This window comes from Ambystoma mexicanum, chromosome 2p, assembly GCF_040938575.1.
Source record: "Ambystoma mexicanum isolate Mex_15411 chromosome 2p, UKY_AmexF1_1, whole genome shotgun sequence".
NCBI lineage: Eukaryota > Metazoa > Chordata > Amphibia > Caudata > Ambystomatidae > Ambystoma > Ambystoma mexicanum.
Window position 1 is genome coordinate 1382592219 of NC_090923.1, and position 14485 is coordinate 1382606703.

General features: G+C 46.0%; 1 protein-coding gene across 1 annotated transcript in view; it reads left to right on the forward strand.

The window, feature by feature from the left end:
- The window catches only part of KIF9 (kinesin family member 9), a 1188236-nt gene that overhangs the window by 834997 nt on the left and 338754 nt on the right, over positions 1 to 14485 (forward strand). The window lies entirely within an intron of this gene.

The window sequence follows — 14485 nt, forward strand, 5'->3', positions numbered from 1 at the left end:
CATGATATTTGCAGTTTTCCATGGTATTATACTCTTGAGATTTGTTTGTATTAAGGTGTGCATCATTAGTGTCACACAGCGGAACAACCAGTAGTAAAAGATGCTGGTACTTCCAGCTAAATAATGACTACAGTTATGATTAGCTTTGGGCCATCATCCCGTTAGCCTCTCTGCTATGCTGTTTATAAGTTATTTGACCATCCTTCATACTTCCTTTAGCACACGCACTTTAAGGGTCAAGCGGGGGACATTGTCACAACAGTCTCAGGTACAGAGCACTCAACATGATTCTTGGCAATCCACAAAACACACTCCCAACAATATTGTGCTGAAGACGCTTGTTGGCAATCCACGAAACAGTCTCAGGGATGTGACGCCCAGCACACTTCTTTGCACTCCACAAAATACATTCTTAGGGATATGTTCAGCATAATTCTTTACACTCTTCAAAACTATGTCAGGAATATTGCACTACGCACAATTATTGGCAATCTATAAAACACAATCTCAGAATCTATAAAACACAGTTTCTGAGATATTACACACAGCATGTGTCTAGGGATATTGGCCCTCATTACAACCCCGGCGTTAACCAATGGCGATATTTGGTAACTTACTGATTCCGCCATGGTGAAATGGGGAATTACCACCCCATTCCAAGGTTGGCGGGGCGGTAATTCCCCATTTACCATTGGCCCTTCCCCATTCCCATTTTTGCCCCGTAGGGCTCAATGGGAAAGGGGAAGGCGGTAATTATGGTACTGCATATTGCGGTACCGTAATTACCTTCAAGGTCCCTTTGCGGGTCCCTACCTTAACGGCTGGTACATACCAGCCGTTAAGGTCGGGAGCCGCAAAGGGACCTCGTAGTAAGGCGTTAAGGGGTTAACGGCGCCACAACCTTTTACGGCGCCGTTAACCCCTTGACGCCTGGCTCGTAATGAGGGCCATAGTGTCCTGCTCACTTCCAGGGATATAGTGCCCAACGGTATCAGACCAAAAAACGGAATAAAAAAATGTAGTATCCAAAAATGTAGAACCTTTTACTGCGCATTTCACTGCAAGTATATGTGGGGGGGGGGCGTTAAGGTATTAAACAAGGTAAGGAGAGGTGCTGCGGGGTTCTCACATGGCTTATACTTGCAGTGAAAGGAAAACATCTTTGTGAAATTTTTCGGATTCAAATTTTGTTTTCTCTCGCAGTTATCACCCAGCTCTCTTCTAGGGAAATAGAGCACAGGTTACTTACAGGGACATGCTGCACAGCACACTTACAGCAGTATTACAGGTCCCAGTGCATCTCCAGTGCTCTACCCTCTCTCAGTCCATCAGGCTTTGAAGCTTTCTCGGGTCTCTCATCTATCTTAGGCTGTTAGGGAGAATTCTCCCTTATGGCTAATTTCCCTTACCTATAGAGTCCCTCAGCAGCTTTGCTGGATTCGAAGGGTTTATTTCTTTTTACCTGCTAAGAGTGAAACTCTTTTTCCCACTCTTAGGCATCTTTGCTATGTGTGTTCTAGGCTATTTTTGTGTTTAATGCCTATGGGATCTATTCTCTCACCCATAGGAACCATCTTTATACACATGTGTTACACAGCACCCTCTGTGCAGTGACACAGGGGTGTCGTAGCGACCCCCAAACATAGACTCCATACCCTGGGGCTGACTACTGTCCCCCAGGGCATGTAAAGTCCCCATTGACTTTACTAGTCCAATCCTATGAACTAAACCAGTACAACCCATCTTAAAATGGAAGTATTGGAAGGGGTTAATAGTTTTTCCCCTATGTTCATTTTCAAGACGGTACCTTAAAGTCCCCCTCTACAAAGTTTCTGGCTGGTGGCAGTGGTTACTACCTTTATATTCAACCGCAAATATTTTCCTATGGGATTTTCCCATTGTTCGAGGCTAACACTTTTACTGACAGCCTCTAACATACTGCCGGTTTATTTTATTATTAACCTTACTCCGGTAGGTTTTATTTGCCAGAACTTTGATATAATTTCTTTCTCGAGTCTTACTCCATTTTCCTAACCCAGGTCGGGGATCCTTTGTTCGCTCTTTTGGCAGGCTTCTGCCAAGAAGCCCTCCTTTCGGCACCTCTGAGTCTGGGGTGGGTCTGTTGTTTGGGAGGGGGAGTAGAACCCCTGGACAGAGTTGCCACAGCAACTCAGGTCGCACTCTAACCTGATAGGCTGGAGGGTCTCCCGCCAAGAAGACCACTTCACTGTGTGAGTGACAGCTAGGCTGCATGAATGGGTCTCTTTCTGCATAAAAGCAGGGTCCTGAGGACTGGAAGAGCAAGACGTCGTCACTGGAACTACGGAACCGAAGGGAAGAGAAGCCAAAGACATCTTCAGCATCTACACCACCGGTGAAGCTCTGCCGGATCGTCTCACCACTTTTTTTCCACACGACGAGAGGAGATCTTCAGCGAAAGAGCCTCCTTCTCTTGAGCTGGAGGGGTCAACCAGTTCACCTATCGCATCCTCGGACCTGCCTTGGTCGAATCGACAGTGCCCCGCACTTGGAGACCGGATAGCCAGGCAGCTATCTACCCGGACCGCGATTAAAAGGAGCGTACCTTTTAAACTTCGTTTGGCAGCACCGCGGCTAGTTTCATCGCTGGGTAGTGCAGCGACTCGAACCTTCCTCCACAATGAGAGCCTCTCTTCCTCTGTTGAACCCCTCAACCTGCAGGAACTACCAGGAACAACCGCCACTGCAGGAGCCACTTCTCCACATTTAAGGTACATTGTTCCGCCAGGCCGCCCTTTCTCCGTGGTTGCGCCAATGGGTGTTTTAAATCCTTTAACTACTTGTGGGGTCGGCCGCCCTCTCTCTTAACATTGTCTTTTACCTCTCATCTACCTCTTCAATATTTTTCTACTAAAGACTTGACTGCAGCTACAAGTACATTTTTGCTCCTAAGCTCTTGGTCCTGCACCACTGACTCTCGCTGAGGCCTATTGACTCTGGCTGATTTGTTAGATCTGCTCTCACTAGATTAGTTTTCAATGAGAAATGTGTTGATGCACCTAAATCTTCTAAACCCCTCTTCCTTCCTACTGTTTTAACTTGTGGAGTGCCATTTTGCTCAGTTTTCATTCACTTATCTTTTGGCTAAAGTGTTACTGTGCATTACTTGTTCACAAAACTTCAGGGAAGTGTTGCTAGGGGGGGTCTGAAGATATTTCGGTTTAACTTGTGCTTTCCCTCCCTTGCGTTAAATTGTTAGAGTGCCATTTGTAGTTGGTTTTCACTGTGTCATTTTGCTCAGTTTTCACTCTACCGCAAACTTGTCTACAATTGAATAGGGAGTTGTATATGCTTTTTCTTGACTAAACTAATTTACTTCATCAACTGTGATCTATGTGTTAGAACTAGAAGTGTATAGAATAAATAATTCTCTTTTTGATACAAAGCTTTGGTCAGTGTTTCCTTGCTCCATAGTATTGTACTGCCTGTTGTGTAAACCCTGAATACTGCTCATCTCCCTCTTGAGATAAGTCTGACTGCTCAGCCACAGCTACCAATTAAATCTTTGTGGTACAGACTGATACCAAAGGGAATGTATTGCTCTCACGTGCAGTCTTAATCTGGTGTAGTGCTCCCTAAGGGAACTGCACTGGATTCTGCCTAACACTAGGCCCATCAGCACTAGTAGGCCCCTTGCATCCCCCAAGCTTCTCAAGTTTTCAGAGATCATCTCTTGCAGGTAAGCCGGCTGGATCAGATTGCAAAGATCAGTTCTCTGGCCAAAGTGAGTTCTCCCACTCCTCTTATCCCTGCCCTGGGCTCTCCTTTTGTGCTTGGTGACTGCTCTGCTTTCTCTTATATGAGAAGGCCTTTTATGTATGCCTCCCTCAGTAAAATACTGTCATGGGGGCAAGTGGGGTCAGACAAAAGGCTGAATAGAAATTGTAAGTAAAAACATTTTATTATCACAAAAGTCCTGTTGGATCCAAAGTTAAAAGTATAACTTTTCTATTAATACTACAGTGCTCTCAATGCTTCTGGAAATCATTCACTTTTTGACATTCTCAAGATAACACTTCCATAGCAGCAGGTGTTGCTGGGTCTTCACTGCAAGCAGCTGGTAGTAGTAGAGTTTTCCTTCGATTCATAGTCCTGGGTTTAAGTGTTTCCTGCGCCCTTCTTCGATGATCTTCTCAGGCTCTTCTTTTGTTTTGGTTTTGAGGGCTTCCATCACTTCCCAATCTTAGGATGATGGGCCTTGATTCGTTCACCACCTCACTACTACTGCGCTGCTGATCCTGCTCCTTCACGCCGCCATACCACACTCTCATTCCTCGTCTCTCCGTGGGCTTGACTTCAGATCAGGGTAACCCATCCATTGGAGATTGCCATTTGATGGGGGTCTGAACCTAGAGAAGTAAATGGGAGTCTGTGATTGGCTGATTCCAGCTGGTCCACCTGTGTTTTGTTTCTGCTTTTGGAATTGGAACAACCTATCAAAAGGTTGGCACACCATTTTGAAAATGACTCGGATATAACCCCTACTGGTCCCGATTGTGCCACGGTTCTTAATCTTATTTAGTAATCGTAAGCGCAGGAAATTATGTTTGCACTTCGCGTTTGTACCTCCCGCGTGATCCCTGCCTGAGCATTGGTGGTTCGCTCTACAGAAAGATGTGCATGCATGCACAGCATAAATGTGTGCAGCGGGCCTGCAAACCAGGCTCCTCTGGTAAGGGTGGCATTTTCGCAGGGCCGCAACGCAGTTCTGCATGATTTCGAATTTGATGCTCCTTTGCGCCCTCGCTCCCTTTCTCTGCAATCAATGAGTTGTACGCTACTTGTTTTATGGAATTGTCAAAACTCTGTCCTTTCATTGGTGTGGTGGGGCCAGAGCTCGCCCAGATGAGGCCTACTCACCTTAAGGAAAGACTTGGATTCTAACCGGAGACAGTAATGCTGGTTAAAAGGCTCCATGTGTTCACTGTCCTTGTGACACTGCCGGCCTCCTTTTATTCCTTTGGCCCCATGACCTAACACGTCACTGGGTGTTTAATGGGGCACACACACTTCATTCCTCCCTTTTCATAATTAAGTTATACAAACAACATTTTACGTTTGGCCCACAACAGGTGGAAAACAAACAGCCTGTAACATGAATACATCAGGGATAAACAATAATATTCAAATGACGAAGAGTGCGCTTCAAGGGAGATCAACCTCAAAGTCTCTCAGGTAGTCGGGCTGCCTGCAGCGTTCTCTCACAGGGTAGCGCCCCTGATCTTCTCCCCCCCAGTCATGCCTCTCCCTTGATCTGTCAGGCGGTCTTCATCATCGCTGGACAAGGGTTTCCCTATGTCAGATTCCTCGCTTTCAATGCCTGGCCATCGTGGGGAATCTGTTCTTACAGACCCATTGTGCTGTCATCACTACCTTCAGCAGTCGACCTCCCCATCTTTCGGAAAGAAACAGGAATTTATTTTTACTGTAACTTGCCCATCTAAGGCTGTGGCCATGTCCCTTTTGTCCTCACTACCTCCAGTGGGGTAGGCTCATGGGGTATATGTCCTCTTGGGTGTCTGGAGCATATCAGCACCTTGTCTTCTACCTCTAGATGTTGATCTCGTAGTCCCCTTCTGATTTTTTCTCTCTCATTTACGCTCCTCCTCCTTCGTTGAAGCACTAGTTCTTTGTTGATCACTCCAGGATTCCGGACTGAAAGGTCTGGCAACAGTTCCCTTGGGCATAACTGGTACAGAGCTCGCAGCTCAAATTCGCCTTGTCCGTGCGCAATGTAGAATACCTTATTAAGGGTCCTCAACATTCTTTCTGCCTTACCGTTGGCTCTGGGCCATACCAGTGTTATCTTTCTGTGTGTCACTCCTAGGTTCCGGAGATATTCTGAAAACCTTCCGCTCTGGAACGGTGGGCCATTGTCTGCAGATTTTGTTGGGGAGGTCGTGGGTGGAAAATACTTTCTCTTGAGCAGGCACTACATCTTCCAGTGAGTTGGATTCTATGAATTCCATCTCCGGATACCTTGACCATTGGTCCACAAGTACTAAGAAGTGGGTGTCTCGACAGGTGGACCAGAAGTCCATGTGTATCGTTCCCCAAGGGATGTTGCTCCGGTCCATGGATTCGATGTAGGATACCCTCGGGTGGGGCAGTGCCGCTTGACAACACACGCAGACTCGGATACATTCTTCGACTTTATCCTCGAGGCCTGGAAACCAGACTTTCATCCGGAGTCGAGCCTCAGTTTTGGCCATTCCTTGGTGTCCTTTGTAAGGCAACTCTAACACCTGCGGCACTAGAGTAGAGAGGATGACCATTTTCAACCCACTAAGGACCAGTCCACTGTCCATAAATGTTTGTTTGTTTCGCACACGTCACATTTGTTCGAGCACTCGTTTGGCATCTTGTGTGTGGCTGTTTAGGTTCTCCAGAACTCTCTTCCATTCTCCTCGAGTCCTGGTGGACTGCAATAGCGTTTGTGTGCGGACGCTTCGTGTATTTCCTCGAGGGACATCGAAACGCGTGTTGTCGGCGACGTCAGGGTGTGGAGAAGCGCTTTTGTCAATCTACCTGCATCGTCCTCTTCGTGTACACTCGCCTCCACAGGGTGTCGGGAAAGCTAGACCGCAGCGTTAGCGTTCCCTGGCCAGTACACCAACTTGAGGTTATATTCTTGCAAGGTGAGCAGCCACCTCTCAATTTATTTATCTATTTCATTTGTAAAGCGCACATACAACCCGTAGTCATTGAGGTGCTGTTGCAGCTACAAAGTAGTAGACAAGCTAGTGTGGAGCAGGCAAATTCACATACGTAGGTAAGGTATACTCGCAGTCAAAGTGTAAACATACAGAATCATGACCATTGGCAGTCCTCCGACAGCATTCAATCTTAGGCTAGAGTTGAACAGGCATAGTTACATACAGATACAGGTAAGATAGGTGTAGCCTGATTGCAATTATCGCACAGCCCTATAGAAGCATGATTGCGTAGCCTGAGGTGGGGAGTTCAGGTTTAGGTGAAAAGCTGAGTTTTTAAAGCTTGCAGAATATCTAGTAGGATTTTCTGCCCTCCAGCAGGGTGGGAGGTCGTTTCAGAGTTTGGCAGCAAGGTAGGGGAAGCCAGAACCTCCGGCTTTGCATCTTTTCACTGTGGGAACTCTAAGCTTATCAGTGTAGGGGATCCTCGTGGGTCTTGCGGATTGTGCTTTGGTGATGCTTTTGGAAAGGTATGGTGGTGCAGTGTTGGATAGGCACTTGTGGGTAATAGATAATGGGCCTCATTACAAGCATGCCGGTCCGGAAACAACGGTGCCGGTAATCTTACCAGCACCATTGTTTCTGGACCGGCACACTACAACTCTGCCAGGTGGGTGCCCTCCCGCCTGGCAGGTCTGACGTGCCAGGTGGTCTGGCACCCGCCCGCAGAGTTTCACGGAAGCACTGGTACCGTTATTACCAGGGCCGGTGTTTCCGTGGTCCCCACTCCCATAGTGTCCTATGGGAATGGGGAACAACATTTTACCGGCGCCTGAGTTCCCAGCCGCCTGGGTTGTAATACCCCGGTGTTGCCGGCAAGTCAGGCGCCGGTAAATATATACCAGTCCTGCAGCAACCAGACGGTATCACCGGCACGGTTACCGCCGGACCCATAATGAGGCCCAATGTCTTGAAAATGATCTGCTTCTGAATGGGGAGCCAATGTGCATCTTTTCTAGCACTTGAGATGTGCTCTAAGATGTTCAAGGCTACTCTGAGGGCGTTATTCTGGATTATTTGAAGTTTGGAGATGTTTTTGGCAGAAGTGCAATTGAATAGGACATTGCAATAGTCTAACATAGAGCCAGTGATAACACAAGCAATTGTTAGGCAATTATTTTTTGGAAAGGAATGGCCTGGCTGCATTAAGGTCCTTGGTAGCATAGGCTGCCGAGGAGGCAATGGCGTTGACTTGTCTGGTCATGGTGAGTGATGCATCTAGGTAGACCCCTAAGGTCTTTACGGCGTTAGAGGCGGGAATAGGGCAGTTATCAATCATGAATGCGGAATATTGATTGCTGAGGTTATTTAGGGTACTTGGTGGGCCAACAATCAAGATTTCAGTCTTGTTGATATTTAGACAGAGGTGATTGGCAGCCATCTAAGTTTGAATTGTGGAGTAGATTGAGTTCAGGATGTTAGAAACTTCTAGGTAGTTACCTGAGAGTGGGTTCAGGATTAGCGTGTTATCAGCATAGTTATTTTAAGCTATGCCGTAGGAGTCTAGGATCTGGAAGAGGGGCCGGGTGAAGATATTGTAAAGGGTAGGGGAGATGCAGGAACCTTGTGCTACCCCACAGGTGATGAGCGAGGGAGCGGCGTTGGCGTTCTCAGAGAAAACCCTCATGACTCTACCATTCAGAAAGGATGCTATAGAGGCAGTGGCTGACGGTGAAAAATGAGCATGAGTGCTGAGGTCGTGGCAGAGGATCTGGTGGTTGACCAGATCAAAATCCGCAGATATGTCTAGGAGGAGGAGCAGGGCCGACTTTCCTGATTTAATCTAATTGATTTTTTAAGTCGAGTAGTGCAGATTCTGTGCCATGATTAGGACGGAAACCGGATTGACGCCTCCCTAGGATGTGATTGTCCTCAAAGAACTGCTGAACTTGCAGGTAGGCAGCTCGGTCCAAGATTTTTAGGAGAAATGGGACAGTGGTGATTCGCCTGTAGTTTGAGGCAACGGCAGGATCCAGGGAGGTTTTATTCAGAAGAGGGCGTATACACGCTTCTTTGAGGCTGGCTGGAACAATACTTTGCGCGAAGGAGGTATTTATGATGGCGGTAATGATGGGGGTTAGTATGTCGGCACAGTCTTTGACAAGGGGATGCAGTCATATGTCACCTTTGCATTTTGAGGGTTTTAGGCTATTGATCAGTTTGGTGACATCAGTTTCAGATAGGTCTCTAAGGGTGAACTCAGTGGTGATAGGTGTGGTGGTGGGAGGGTGTCTGTGGTTGCTAGCGGACATGGGTACAATATTGAATGTCGCTTGTTGGGATAGAATTTTCTTATCCAGGGTGTCAATTTTGCCTAAGTGTGCCTCTTGGATAGTAGAGCACCATGGCTTGTCTTTAGTGATGGTTGCGACGGAGGCTTGGAAGAGGAACCAACCATGATTCGGAGAAGAGGGTTCATGGTCGGTGAACACTGTCAATGAATTGCCATACACATAAAGGTGGAAGTGCTTGCAGCCCCATAGCACGGCTAAGGCCTTGCGCTTTATTTGCAAGTATCTCTATTCTGTAGCAGAAAGGGTTCTACTTGCTAACGCAACAGCACGGCCATTCCCACCATCATCAGGGTGTATCAGTACAGCCCCGAGACCAAAGGGGCTGGCGTCCACGATGATTTCCACCTTCCTGTTAGGGTCAAAGAACGCCATGGTGTCTTCCGCTGAGAGCGTGTTCTTAATCTCCTCAAAGGCGCTTTGTTTCAGGGCGGTCCATTTCCAGCTGCAGTCCGTCCTAGTGAGATTTCGAAGTGGGTCAGACAGGGTGGCCAGATTATGTATGAATCTTCCGCAGTACTTGACCATACCAAGAAAACTGCGTACCTCTGAAGCATTAGACAGTGGTCCTGCCTCTTTCATGTCCTTTACTTAAGCAGGATCAGGAAAATCCCATTTTCCTGAAACACAAACACAAAGAACTTGATCTTCTTTTGCAAAAGTGTGCATCTGTCTTCATGCAGCTTGAGTCTTAGCTGCTGGATGCGTCCCAGGACTTTCCCCAGCCTCTCTAAATGTTTTTTTCCAAGCTGAAGTAGACCATGATGTCAGCACTAATGTTGATGGCTCCCTTTAGCCCTGCCAGTGCACCGTGTATCGTGTTCTGAAACACCTCTGCGGTCGAAGAGATGCCAAAATGGAGGCATTTGTATCTGTACAGTCCACCGTGTGTGGTAAACGTGGTAATGTAGCAAGAGGCTAGGTCCCGCACCAGCTGGTGATAACCTGATCTTAAGTCCAGTTTTGAAAAGAATTGTGCCTACTGCCAGTCAGCTAGAATGTCATCAAGCATCTGAGTGATGTGTCTTTCTCTTTTGATTGCTCTATTGGCGAGGCGCATATCCACACATATGTGAATACCGTCTGGTTTTCCGAGTTTGCTGGCAATGACAATAGGGAAGACTCATGCTGTCAGCCCTTCTACCTCCTCGATAATGTCCAAATTGACCAGGTTTTCAAGTTCTTTCTCGACCATTGCCCTTAGACGGAATGGAATTCGGCTGTGTTTTAAAGCAGTTGGCTGTACAGTTGGGTCAATGTGAAGGCGGACTGGATCTCCAGTGAACTTCCCATGCCCGTGAACACTTTTGCATGTCGAGTCAGAAGGGATTGAATGTCTTGTATATATACTCCAAAGGCAAAGTTTACGATGTGCAGAGCCTCCGCTGCGGCACATCCTAGTAGTGTGACCTTGCTCACCTTGGTGACAAAGAATATAGCCCTGATGGTACTGTCTTCATGTCATACAGGTATAATGAAGACACCTTCCAGCGGTAGTGGCACCTTCACCCCAAATGTGTATATTTGTACTTGTGTCTCTTTTAGGGGCAGAGCATCTGTCAATCTGCAGTAATGTTCGTCCGCCATGACATTTACGGACGCACCAGTGTCAATCAACACAGGAATTTGGAAGTTGCAGATGTGTACTGTGGACTTTGGTTGGCGTTGTTTTGAGGCCTTCAGCTTAGACACACTGAAAATGAAGAACACATATTCATCTGTCTCTTCCAATCCATACAGTTCTTTGTGCTGGGGTGGCTGTTCAATCAATGCAACCTTCCGCGTCTGCCTCTGAGACGGTTGTCTTGAACCAGCTTGTCCTCGCAAGTGTGCTGACAGTGCTGGCGCACGTCAAACTCGGGCGAAATGGTTTGTTACCCCACATCTCTCGCAGATGTGGCCTTTTGCCAGGCAATTGTTAGACTGTGATGTATACAACTTACGGAATGGGACCCAGTTTAAACTGAGACTGGGTCATCAAATTTGTTCCTGAATGGTTCATCTGGGGGACTCCCCTTTGTGTGCTGATGTTGTCACTCATTTGTCCCCTGTATGCCTTTGAGTGTGAATCCCTTGTGTGGCTATATCCAGACAGTGTGTTGCTGTTTGTAGGGGTCCCAAATTAGTTTGGTTCTTTTCCTTCCCTTCTTTGAGGTTTCACATTTGGTGTAGGAGACCTGGGATGTGTGTGTTTTGGTCAGGCGTAATTCAATCCGCCATGTCTAATTAATTTTAGCATTGTAATTGGGTGACACTGCCACACGGAGCAGATCTGTGACTTGTTAGCCAGATCGGGCCAGGAAGTTAGAATGTGTGCCCGCCCTGCTCTGGTTTAAATAATCCTTGCTGTGTCACCTGTGCTTTTATGATTATATCATGAAATTGTAAATAGATGCATTTTACACATTCTCCACATTGATATATGTCTGTATGTGGTGTTTTTTATGATTGGTGTACGTAGGACTTATGGCCTACAAAATAAAACTATGATCTCTTTATATTAAATGAAAAATATGGTACACTGTGTATTTTTTCATTCTGTGAGGTGATGTATACAACTTACGGAATGGGACCCAGTTTAAACTGAGACTGGGTCATCAAATTTGTTCCTGAATGGTTCATCTGGGGGACTCCCCTTTGTGTGCTGATGTTGTCACTCATTTGTCCCCTGTATGCCTTTGAGTGTGTATCCCTCGTGTGGCTATATCCAGACAGTTTGTTGCAGTTTGTAGGGGTCCCAAATTAGTTTGGTTCTTTTCCTTCCCTTCTTTGAGGTTTCACACTTGGTGTATGAGACCTGGGATGTGTGTGTTTTGGTCAGGCGTAATTCAATCCGCCTTGTCTAATTAATTTTAGCATTGTAATTGGGTGACACTGCCACACGGAGCAGATCTGTGACTTGTTAGCCAGATAGGGCCAGGAAGTTAGAATGTGTGCCCGCCCTGCTCTGGTTTATATAATCCTTGCTGTGTCACCTGTGCTTTTATGATTATATCATGAAATTGTAAATAGATGCATTTTACACATTCTCCACATTGATATATGTCTGTGGGCCTCATCACGACCCAGGCGGTAAGTTACCGCCTGGGCCGTGACTTTACCACCATGGCGTAAACTACGTTTACGCCATGGTGGTTGGCGGACTTACCGCCCCATTCCGACCTTGGCGGGGCAGTAAGTCCCCAATCCCCATTTACCCTTCTCCATTCCCATTTTTGCCCCATAGGGCATAATGGGAGTGGGGAAGGCGTTAATTACGCCACCGTAAATTACGGTGGCGTAATTAACTCCATGGTCCCTTAGCGCCATGGATTTTAACACCTGCTAAAAGCAGGTGTTAAATTCGCCATGGCGCTAAGGGACCTCGTACTCAGGCGGTAAGGGTCGGCGCTGTTTACGGCGCCGTAAACCCCTTACCGCCTGGGTCGTAATGAGGCCCTCTATGTGGTGTTTTTTATGATTGGTGTACGTAGGACTTATGGCCTACGAAATAAAACTATGATCTCTTTATATTAAATGAAAAATATGGTACACTGTGTATTTTTTCATTCTGTGAGGTGATGTATACAACTTACGGAATGGGACCCAGTTTAAACTGAGACTGGGTCATCAAATTTGTTCCTGAATGGTTCATCTGGGGAACTCCCCTTTGTGTGCTGATGTTGTCACTCATTTGTCCCCTGTATGCCTTTGAGTGTGTATCCCTTGTTGGCTATATCCAGACAGTTTGTTGCTGTTTGTAGGGGTCCCAAATTAGTTTGGTTCTTTTCCTTCCCTTCTTTGAGGTTTCACACTTGGTGTATGAGACCTGGGATGTGTGTGTTTTGGTCAGGCGTAATTCAATCCGCCATGTCTAATTAATGTTAGCATTGTAATTGGGTGACACTGCCACACGGAGCAGATCTGTGACTTGTTAGCCAGATAGGGCCAGGAAGTTAGAATGTGTGCCCGCCCTGCTCTGGTATATATAATCCTTGCTGTGTCACCTGTGCTTTTATGATTATATCATGAAATTGTAAATAGATGCATTTTACACATTCTCCACATTGATATATGTCTGTATGTGGTGTTTTTTATGATTGGTGTACGTAGGACTTATGGCCTACGAAATAAAACTATGATCTCTTTATATTAAATGAAATATATGGTACACTGTGTATTTTTTCATTCTGTGAGGTGATGTATACAACTTACGGAATGGGACCCAGTTTAAACTGAGACTGGGTCATCAAATTTGTTCCTGAATGGTTCATCTGGGGGACTCCCCTTTGTGTGCTGAATTGTTAGACTGGGGCAGGTCATAGTCACAGTTGGGATACGTAATGACCTAATTTCCTCTCCTTCTTGTTCCATGGCAGCCGTTTGTCTGTTTTTCTAAATTTTTTCGACCAACGGCGCAGGCCTCCTCTAGCTTGGTCGACTTCATGGCGGCACACATCTTATCCACCCTGACATCCCCCAATTTGTGGGAGCATTCAAGTTCTAGGGTGTAGACCAGTGTTATCCCCGGTTCTCACAGTATTTGTCATCTTAGTTTGATGGATGAACATCTTTGAATTAGCTGTTGGCGCATCTTGTGTTCCTCGTCTGGCTATGCGCATGTAAGTGTATTTAAACAAAAGGAAGGAACATATAACAGACTGCATCAACACAGTATATATCCTCAGACAGCAATTTCTTGTAGCAACCATGAAACAAATATAGGCTGCATTATGTGTTCTCAATAATCATCAAAAAGCAGTATTACCAAAAAATATAATTTTTAATATATTAATCACTCTTTAGCACAAGAAATACACTCATTTGTTTTAAAAAACATATACACATAACATAGTCATATACATCTTAAAATCATGCCACCTCACAGTGTACAGAATTAAATGCCAAAAATTTCATTAGCACAACACAACAATGGCAACTCAATTGTTCACATTTCCCATTGTGTGAACCAGCCCAACTTATATAAGTTTCAGTCCTCTGTGTTTCAAAGTAACCGGACATTCATCAGGGGCAGAAGTAATCCTGTGCTCCAGGTCGATTCTTCCTACATATACACCAGGTTGCTATCTCTAAGGATACAAAGACAAACACGTATCACTAACACGGGCATAATCAGTGTAATCAATCACCATAGCCAAACCCTAATCACCAATAGGGTATCTAGTACACACTACATCATGTACTGGATCTGCGGTCAGAAGAAATATATGTCTTTGACCGTATAAGCCAAGTCAGTACTGGCTCTTCACTACTACAGCAGTAAGTGAAATTCGTAAGTGAGTACCTAGAGGAATTCTACCAATGGCAGTATTTTCATTTTTATTCACCTCCTAATCCCGAACACAAGGAATTTAGGGAATATCCAACCACATTAGAGCCTGGCACAACAACAGAAACCGGCTCACCCTCGGGTGTTAAAAACTGTTCTTTAGTTGGATACAG